Source organism: Arachis hypogaea, chromosome 13, assembly GCF_003086295.3.
Source record: "Arachis hypogaea cultivar Tifrunner chromosome 13, arahy.Tifrunner.gnm2.J5K5, whole genome shotgun sequence".
Lineage (NCBI taxonomy): Eukaryota > Viridiplantae > Streptophyta > Magnoliopsida > Fabales > Fabaceae > Arachis > Arachis hypogaea.
The window spans coordinates 71,680,964-71,691,046 of record NC_092048.1 but is presented as its reverse complement, the minus strand read 5'-3'; the positions used below and the strand labels follow the sequence as shown (position 1 = coordinate 71,691,046).

The window sequence follows — 10,083 nt, the reverse complement described above, 5'->3', positions numbered from 1 at the left end:
TCTGAAAAATCATAAAAATGATTCTTGAAGCAAGAAAAAGCAGCAAAGAACAAAGCTTGCGGAAAAAAAAAGAGAAAAAAATATAGGCGAAAAAAAAAGAAAAAAGAAAAAAGCAAGCAGAAAAAGCCAAAAGCTCTTAAAACCAAGAGGCAAGAGCAAAAAGCCAATAACCCTCAAAACCAAAAGGCAAGGGTAAATAAAAAGGATCCCAAGGCTTTGAGCATCAGTGGATAGGAGGGCCTAAAGGAATAAAATCCTGGTCTAAGCGGCTAAACCAAGCTGTCCCTAACCATGTGCTTGTGGCGTGAAGGTGTCAAGTGAAAACTTGAGACTGAGCGGTTAAAGTCAAGGTCCAAAGCAAAAAAAAAAAAAAAGAGTGTGCTTAAGAACCCTGGACACCTCTGGTATGCGAAATTGTTACTCAGGTTGTGAATTATTGTTCGAAATTGATTCCCTGGCGATGGCACCAAAAATGGATGCACAGAACCATGGTCTAAACATATCTTCACAACTTCGCATAACTAACCAGCAAGTGTACTGGGTCGTCCAAGTAATACCTTACGTGAGTAAGGGTCGAATCCTACGGAGATTGTTGGTATGAAGCAAGCTATGGTCACCTTGTAAATCTCAGTCAGGCGGATATAAAATAGTTATGTAGTTTTCAAAATTTAGTAATAAAAGTAGGATATAAATACTTATGTAAATCATTGGTGAGAATTTCAGATAAGCGTATGGAGATGCATTCGTTCCTCTGAACCTCTGCTTTCCTGCTATCTTTATCCAATCAGTCTTACTCCTTTCTATGGCTGGCTTTGTGTAAGGATGTCACCGGTGCCAATGGCTACTTTCAATCCTCTCGGGAAAATGGTCCAAATGCTCTGTCACAGCACGGCTAATCGTCTGGAGGCATCACCCTTGTCGTTGGTTGCATCCTATTCCTCTCTGTGAAAATGGTCTGATGCGCTGTCACTGCATGGCTAATCATCTTGGAGGTTCTCGATCATACTGGAATATAATTTACTATCCTTTTGTGTCTGTCACTACGCCCAGCACTCGCGAGTTTAGAGTTCGTCACAGTCATTCAATCCCAGAGTCCTACTCGGAATACCACGGACAAGGTTTAGACTTTCCGGACTCTCATGAATGCCGCCATCAATCTAGCTTATACCACGAAGATTCTGATTAAGAGATCTAAGAGATACTCATTCAATCTAATGTAGAACGAAAATGGTTGTCAGGCACGCGTTCATAGGGAATGATGATGATTGTCACGTTCATCACATTCAGGTTGAAGTGCGAATGAATATCTTAGAAGCGAAATAAGATGAATTGAATAGAAAACAGTAGTGGCATTAATCTTTGAGGAACAGCAGAGCTCCACACCTTAATCTATGGAGTGCAAAAACTCTACCGTTCAAAATACATAAGTAATGAAGGTCCAAGCATGGCCGAATGGCCAGCCCCAAAACGTGATCAATAGATCAAAAGATAATCCAAAGATGTCTAATACAATAGTAAAAGGTCCTATTTATAATAAACTAGCTACTAGGGTTTACAGAAGTAAGTAATTGATGCATAAATCCACTTCCGGGGCCCACTTGGTGTGTGCTTGGGCTGAGCTTGAAGTCTACACGTGGAGAGGTCATTCTTGGAGTTGAACGCCAGCTTTTGTGCCAGTTTGGGCGTTGAACTCCACTTTGCAACTTGTTTCTGGCGTTGGACGCCAGAATTGGGCAGAGAGCTGGCATTGAACGCCAGTTTGCGTCATCTAAACTTGGGCAAAGTATAGACTATTATATATTGCCGGAAAGCCCTGGATATCTACTTTCCAAAGCAATTAGAAGCGCTTCATTTTGAGTTCTGTAGCTCTAGCAATTCCATTTTGAGTGCAGGGAGGTCAGAATCCAACAGCATCAGCAGTCCTTCTTCAACCTCTGAATCTGATTTTTGCTCAAGTCCCTCAATTTCAGCAAGAAAATACCTGAAATCACAGAAAAACACACAAACTCATAGTAAAGTCCAGAAATGTGAATTTAACATAAAAACTAATGAAAACATCCCTAAAAGTAACTAGATTCTACTAAAAACATACTAAAAATAATGCTAAAAAGCGTATAAATTATCCGCTCATCACAACACCAAACTTAAATTGTTGCTTGTCCCCAAGCAACTGAAAATCAAATAGGATAAAAAGAAGAGAATATACTATAAATTCCAAACTATCAATGAAACATAGCTCCAATCAGATGAGCGGGACTTGTAGCTTTTTGCCTCTTGAATAGTTTTGGCATCTCACTTTATCCATTGAAGTTCAGAATGATTGGCTTCTATAGGAACTCAGAGTTTAGATAGTGTTATTGACTCTCCTAGTTCAATATGATGATTCTTGAACACAGCTATTTTATGAGTCTTGGCCGTGGCCCTAAGCACTTTGTTTTCCAGTATTACCACCGGATACATAAATGCCACAGACATATAATTGGGTGAACCTTTTCAGATTGTGACTCAGCTTTGCTAAAGTCCCCAATTAGAGGTGTCCAGGGTTCTTAAGCACACTCTTTTTTTGCTTTGGACCTTGACTTTAACCGCTCAGTCTCAAGTTTTCACTTGACACCTACACGCCACAAGCACATGGTTAGGGACAGCTCGGTTTAGCCGCTTAGACCAGGATTTTATTCCTTTAGGCCCTCCTATCCACTGATGCTCAAAGCCTTGGGATCCTTTTTATTTGCCCTTGCCTTTTGGTTTTAAGGGTTATTGGCTTTTTGCTCTTGCCTCTTGGTTTTAAGAGCTTTTGGCTTTTTCTGCTTGCTTTTTTTTTTCGCCTATTTTATTTTATTTTATTTTTCTGCAAGCTTTGTTCTTTGCTGCTTTTTCTTGCTTCAAGAATCATTTTTATGATTTTTCAGATTATCAAATAACATGTCTCCTAGTCATCATTCTTTCAAGAGCCAACATATTTAACATTCTTAAACAACAACTTCAAAAGACATATGCACTGTTCAAGCATACATTCAGAAAACAAGAAGCATTGTCACCACATCAATATAATTAAACTAAGTTCAAGGATAAATTCAAAACTCATGTACTTCTTGTTCTTTTGAATTAAAACATTTTTCATTTAAGAGAGGTGATGGATTCATAGGACATTCATAACTTTAAGACAAAGTTACTAACTACTAATGATCATGTAATGAAGACACAAACATAGATAAGCACTTAACATAGAGAAAACGAAAAACAGAGAAAGTAAGAACAAGGAATGAGTCCACCTTAGTGATGGTGGCGTTTCCTTCTTGAGGAACCAATGATGTCCTTGAGCTCTTCTATGTCTCTTCCTTGTCTTTGTTGCTCCTCCCTCATTGCTTTTTGATCTTCTCTTATTTCATGAAGGATGATGGAGTGCTCTTGATGTTCCACCCTTAGTTGTCCCATGTTGGAACTTAATTCTCCTAGGGAGGTGTTAATTTTCTCCCAATAGTTTTGTGGAGGAAAATGCATATGAGGCATCTCTGGGATCTCATGGTGATGAGCTTCCTGCGCCTCTTGAGCTCCATGAATGGGCTCTCTTACTTGCTCTATCTTTTTCTTAGTGATGGGCTTCTCTTCCTCAATGTGAATGTCTCCTTCTATGGAAGCTCCAGCTGAGTAACATAGATGGAAGATAAGATGAGGAAAAGCTAGCCTTGCCCCAGGAGAGGGCTTTTCGGCTATTTTGTAGAGTTCAAGGGAGATGACTTCATGAACCTCTACTTCTTCTCCAATCATGATGCTATAGATCATGATGGCCCGATCCACAGTAACTTCAGATCGGTTGCTAGTGGGGATGATGGAGCGTTGGATGAACTCCAACCATCCTCTAGCCACAGGCTTGAGGTCCAATCTTCTTAGTTGAACCGGCTTGCCTTTGGAGTCAATCTTCCATTGAGCTCCTTCCACACATATGTCCATGAGGACTTGGTCCAACCTTTGATTAAAGTTGACCCTTCTAGTGTAGGGGCGTTCATCTCCTTGCATCATAGGCAAATTAAACGCCAACCTCACATTTTCCGGACTAAAATCCAAGTATTTCCCCCGAACCATTGTAACATAGTTCTTTGGATCCGGGTTCTTACTTTGATCATGGTTCTTGGTGATCCATGCATTGGTATAGAACTCTTGAACCATTAGGATGCCGACTTGTTGGATGGGATTTGTTAGAACTTCCCAACCTCTTCTTTGAATTTCATGTCGGATCTCCGGATACTCATTTCTTTTGAGTTTGAAAGGGACCTCGGGGATCACCTTCTTCTTGGCCACAACATCATAGAAGTGGTCTTGATGAGCTTTGGAGATGAATCTTTCCATCTCCCATGACTCGGAGGTGGAAGTTTTTGTCTTCCCTTTCCCTTTTCTAGAGGATTCTCCGGTCTTAGGTGCCATCAATGGTAATGGAAAAACAAAAATCTTATGCTTTTACCACACCAAACTTAGAATATTGCTCGCCCTCGAGCAAGAAAATAAAGAATTAGATGAAGAAGAAGAGAAGATGGAGAAGAGGGGGGAGGTGTGTTTCGGCCAAGAAGAGAAGAGAGGGTTGTGTTGTGTGAAAATGAGGAAGAATGGAAGGCTTTATATAGGGAAGGGAGGGGGGTTAAGGTTCGGCCATATGGGTGGATTTGGGTGGGAAACTGATTTGAATTTTGAAGGTAGGTGGAGTTTATTGGGTAGGTTTATGGGGAAGAGTGGGTGGATGTGAGTGGTGAAGGGTTAATAGGGAAGAGAGATGGAGGTGATAGGTGAAGGGTTTTGGGGAAGAGTGTTTATTGGGAATAGAGGATGATTGAGAAGAGAGAAGAGAGTGAGTGGAGGTAGGTGGGGATCCTGTGGGGTCCACAGATCCTGAGATGATCCTGTGGGGTCCACAGATCCTGAGGTGTTCAAGGATTTACAACCTTGCACCAAATTAGGCATGTAAAATGCCCTTGCATACAACTCTGGGCGTTCAGCGCCAGGTTGGTGCCCATTTTGGGCGTTCAACGCCCATTTGTTGCCCATTTCTGGCGTTGAACGCCAGAACCATGCTTGTTTTGGGCGTTCAGCGCCAGCTCCTCTACAGGGTGCAATTCTGGCGTTCAGCGCCCAGATGATGCCCATTTTGGGCGTTCAGCGCCCAGATACTGCCCATTTTGGGCGTTCAGCGCCAGAACCATGCTCTGTTCTGGCGTTGAACGCCAGGCAGGTGCTTCCTCCAGGGTGTGATTTTTCTTCCGCTGTTTTTGATTCTGTTTCTAAATTTTTCGTTTATTTTGTGACTCCACATGATCATGAACCTAAGAAAACATGAAAAACAAAAATAAAATTAGATAAATAAACATTGGGTTGCCTCCCAACAAGCGCTTCTTTAATGTCAATAGCTTGACAGTGGGCTCTCATGGAGCCTCAAGATGTGCAGAGCTTTGTTGAGACCTCCCAACACCAAACTTAGAGTTTGGATATGGGGGTTTGACACCAAACTTAGAGTTTGGTTGTGGCCTCCCAACACCAAACTTTGAGTTTGATTGTGGGGGCTTTGGTTGACTCTGCTTTGAGAGAAGCTTTTTCTGCTTCCTCTCCATGGATGCAGAGAGAGATCCTTGAGTTGTAAACACAAGGTTGTCCTTATTTAATTGAAGGATCAATTCTCATCTGTCCACATCAATCACAACTCTTGCTGTGGCTAGGAAAGGTCTTCCTAGGATGATGGATTCATCCTCTTCCTTTCCAGTATCCAGGACTATGAAATCAGCAGGGATGTAAAGGCCTTCAACCTTTACTAACACGTCCTCTACTTGTCCATAAGCCTGTTTTCTTGAATTGTCTGCCATCTCTAATGAGATTTTAGCAGCTTGCACCCCATAGATTCCCAGTTTCTCTATTACAGAGAGGGGTATGAGGTTTATCCCTGAACCAAGGTCACACAGGGCCTTAAAGATCATGGTGCCTATGGTACAAGGTATTACGAACTTTCCAGGATCCTATTTCTTCTGAGGCAATGTCAGTTGATCCAGATCACTTAGTTCATTGGTGAACAAGGGAGGTTCATCTTCCCAAGTCTCAATACCAAATAATTTGGCATTTAGCTTCATAATTGCACCAAGGAACTTGGCAGCTTGCTCTTCAGTAACATCCTCATTCTCTTCAGAAGAGGAATACTCATCAGAGCTCATGAATGGCATAAGGAGGTTCAATGGAATCTCTATGGTCTCTAGATGAGTCTCAGATTCCTTAGGTTCCTCAGAGGGAAGCTCCTTATTGATCACTGGACGTCCCAGGAGGTCTTCCTCCTTGGGATTCACGTCCTTCTCCTCTCTTGTGGGTTCGGCCATGGTAATTAATTCAATGGCCTTGCACTCTCCTTTTGGATTCTCTTCTGTATTGCTTGGGAGAGTACTAGGAGGGATTTCAGTGATCCTTTTACTCAGCTGGCCCACTTGTGCTTCCAAATTTCTAATGGAAGACCTTGTTTCATTCATGAAACTCACAATGGCCTTAGATAGATCAGAGACTAAATTTGCTAAGCTAGATGGATTCTGCTCAAAATTCTCTGTCTGTTGCTGAGTGGATGATGGAAAAGGCTTGCTATTGCTAAACCTGTTTCTTCCACCATTATTAAAGCCTTGTTGAGGCTTTTGATCCTTCCTTGAGAGATTTGGGTGATTTCTCCATGGTGGATTGTAGGTGTTTCCATATGGTTCACCCATGTAATTTACCTCTGCTATTGCAGGGTTCTCAGGATCATAAGCTTCTTCTTCATAAGAAGCCTCTTGAGTACTGTTGGATGCAGCTTGCATTCCAGTCAGACTCTAAGAAATCATATTGACTTGCTGAGTCAATATTTTGTTCTGAGCCAATATGGCATTCAGAGTATCAATTTCAAAAACTCCCTTCTTCATAGGCGTCCCATTACTCACAGGATTCCTCTCAGAAGTGTACATAAACTGGTTATTAGCAACCATGTCAATGAGTTCTTGAGCTTCTGCAAGCATTTTCTTTAGGTGAATGGATCCACCTGCAGAAGTATCCAATGACATCTTTGATAGCTTAGATAAACCATCATAGAATATATCCAGGATGGTCCATTCTGAAAGCATGTCAGAAGGACACTTTTTGGTCAGCTGCTTGTATCTTTCCCAAGCTTCATAGAGGGATTCACCTTCTTTCTGTCTGAAGGTTTGAACATCAGCTCTAAGCTTGCTCAGCTTTTGAGGAGGAAAGAACTTGGCTAAGAAAGCCGTGACCAGCTTATCCCAAGAGTTCAGGCTGTCTTTGGGTTGAGAGTCCAACCATATTCTAGCTCTGTCTCTTACAGCAAAAGGGAAAAGCATGAGCCTGTAGACTTCAGGATCTACTCCATTAGTCTTAACAGTATCACAAATCTTCAAGAATTCAGTTAAGAACTGAAAAGGATCTTTAGATGGAAGTCCATGAAACTTGCAGTTCTGCTGCATCAGAGAAACTAGCTGAGGTTTCAGCTCAAAATTGTTTGCTCCAATGGTAGGGATGGAGATGCTTCTTCCCTGTAAATTGGAATTAGGTGCAGTAAAGTCACCAAGCATTCTCCTTGCATTATTGTTGTTGGGTTCGGCTGCCATCTCCTTTACTTGTTCAAAATTTTCAATAAGGTTGTCTCTGGATTGTTGTAATTTAGCTTCTCTTAGTTTTCTCTTCAGAGTCCTTTCAGGTTCTGGATCAACTTCAACAAGAATGCCTTTTTCTTTGTCCCTGCTCATAAGAAAGAGAAGAGAAAAAGAAAAGAAGAGGAATCCTCTATGTCACAGTAAAGATGTTCCTTATTGTTAGTAGAAGAAGAAAAGAAGAAAAAAAATTCGAACACAGATAGAAGAGGGGGTTCGAATTTGGTGAGTGATGTGAGGAAGAGATGTTAGTAGATGAATAAATAAATAGAGTAAGATGAGAGAGGAAGAGAATTTTCGAAAATTATTTTTAAAAAGAGTTAGTGATTTTCGAAAATAGTTTTTGAAAAAGGTTAGTAATTTTCGAAAATTAAAATAAAAAATTAAAATAATTGGTTAATTAAAAAGAATTTTTGAAAAAAAGGGAAGATATTTTCGAAAATTAGAGAGAGAGAGAGAGTTAGTTAGGTGGTTTTGAAAAATATAAGAAACAAACAAAAAGTTAGTTAGTTAGTTGAAACAAATTTTGAAAAGATAAGAAGTTAGGAAGTTAGAAAAGATATTTTGCAATCACTTTTTTGAAAAAGGTAAGATAAGAAGATATTTTTGAAAAGATATGATAGAAATTAGTTTTTGAAAAAGATTTGATTTTTAAAATCTCAATTAATGACTTGATTCATAAGAAATCACAAGATATGATTCTAGAACTCAAACTTTGAATGTTTCTTAACAAGCAAGTAACAAACTTGAAATTTTTGAATCAAAACATTAATTGATGATGTTATTTTCGAAAATATGATGTAAAATTAAGAAAAGGATTTTTGAAAAATATTTTTGAAATTTTCGAAAATAACTAAAAAAAATTGAAAAAAAGATTTGATTTTTGAAAAAGATTTTGAAAAAGATAAGATTTTCTTTTTTTTTTTAAATTGAAAATTTGATTTGACTCATAAAAACAACTAGATTTTAAAAATTTTTGAAAAAGTCAAATCTAATTTTCAAAATTTTAAGAGAGAAAAAGGGAAAGATATTTTTTTGATTTTTGAATTTTTATGATAAGAGAGAAAAACAAGAAAAATGATGCAATGCATGAAAGTTATGGATCAAAACAATGAATGCATGCAAGAATGCTATGAATGTCAAGATGAACACCAAGAACACTATGAAGATCATGATGAACATCAAGAACACATTTTTGAAAAATTTTTAATGCAAAGAAAACATGCAAGACACCAAACTTAGAATTCTTTAATGCTTAGACATAAAGAATTCAGGAATGCATATGAAAAACAATAAAAGACACAAAACATGCAAATGCAAAGATCAAACAAGAAGACTTACCAAGAACAACTTGAAGATCATGAAGAACACTATGAATGCATGAATTTTTTCGAAAATATGCAAGATGAACATGCAATTGACACCAAACTTATAACATGACTCAAGACTCAAACAAGAAACACAAAAAATATTTTTGATTTTTATGATTTTCTAAATTTTTTTGGAATTTTTTCGAAAATTATTTTGAAAAAGGAAAATAAGAATTCCAAAATTTTTAATATGAATTCCAGGAATCTTAAGGGTCAGGCATGGCTTAATAGCCAGCCAAGCTTTAGTATGTAACTCAGACATGACACGCCTGACATGCCCTACACAGAAGAATTAGACATGGCTTTACAGCCAGCCAGGTTTCCACATGCTTCATGAAACACTAGAATTCATTCTTAAAAATTCTGAAGAAAAATATATTTTTTGAAAATATTTTTATTTAAAATTTTTTTTTTCGAAAACAAAGGAGAAATTTTTGAAAATAAAACAAAAAGAAAATTACCTAATCTGAGCAACAAGATGAACCGTCAGTTGTCCAAACTCGAACAATCCCCGGCAACGGCGCCAAAAACTTGGTATGCAAAATTGTTACTCAGGTTGTGAATTATTGTTCGAAATTGATTCCCTGGCGATGGCACCAAAAATGGATGCACAGAACCATGGTCTAAACATATCTTCACAACTTCGCATAACTAACCAGCAAGTGCACTGGGTCGTCCAAGTAATACCTTACGTGAGTAAGGGTCGAATCCCACGGAGATTGTTGGTATGAAGCAAGCTATGGTCACCTTGTAAATCTCAGTCAGGCGGATATAAAATAGTTATGTAGTTTTCGAAATTTAGTAATAAAAGTAGGATAGAAATACTTATGTAAATCATTGGTGAGAATTTCAGATAAGCGTATGGAGATGCATTTGTTCCTCTAAACCTCTGCTTTCCTGCTGTCTTCATCCAATCAGTCTTACTCCTTTCTATGGCTGGCTTTGTGTAAGGATGTCACCGGTGCCAATGGCTACTTTTAATCCTCTCGGGAAATGGTCCAAATGCTCTGTCACAGCACGGCTAATCGTCTGGAGGCATCACCCTTGTCGTTGGTTGC

General features: G+C 38.9%; 1 non-coding gene across 1 annotated transcript; it reads left to right on the top strand.

Annotated features, from left to right (window-relative positions):
- Positions 1-7,106: 7,106 nt before the first annotated feature.
- Positions 7,107-7,214, top strand: LOC112739080 (small nucleolar RNA R71). Its single transcript, XR_003170021.1, has one exon. It is a non-coding gene; the product is annotated as a small nucleolar RNA R71 (small nucleolar RNA).
- Positions 7,215-10,083: the final 2,869 nt, after the last annotated feature.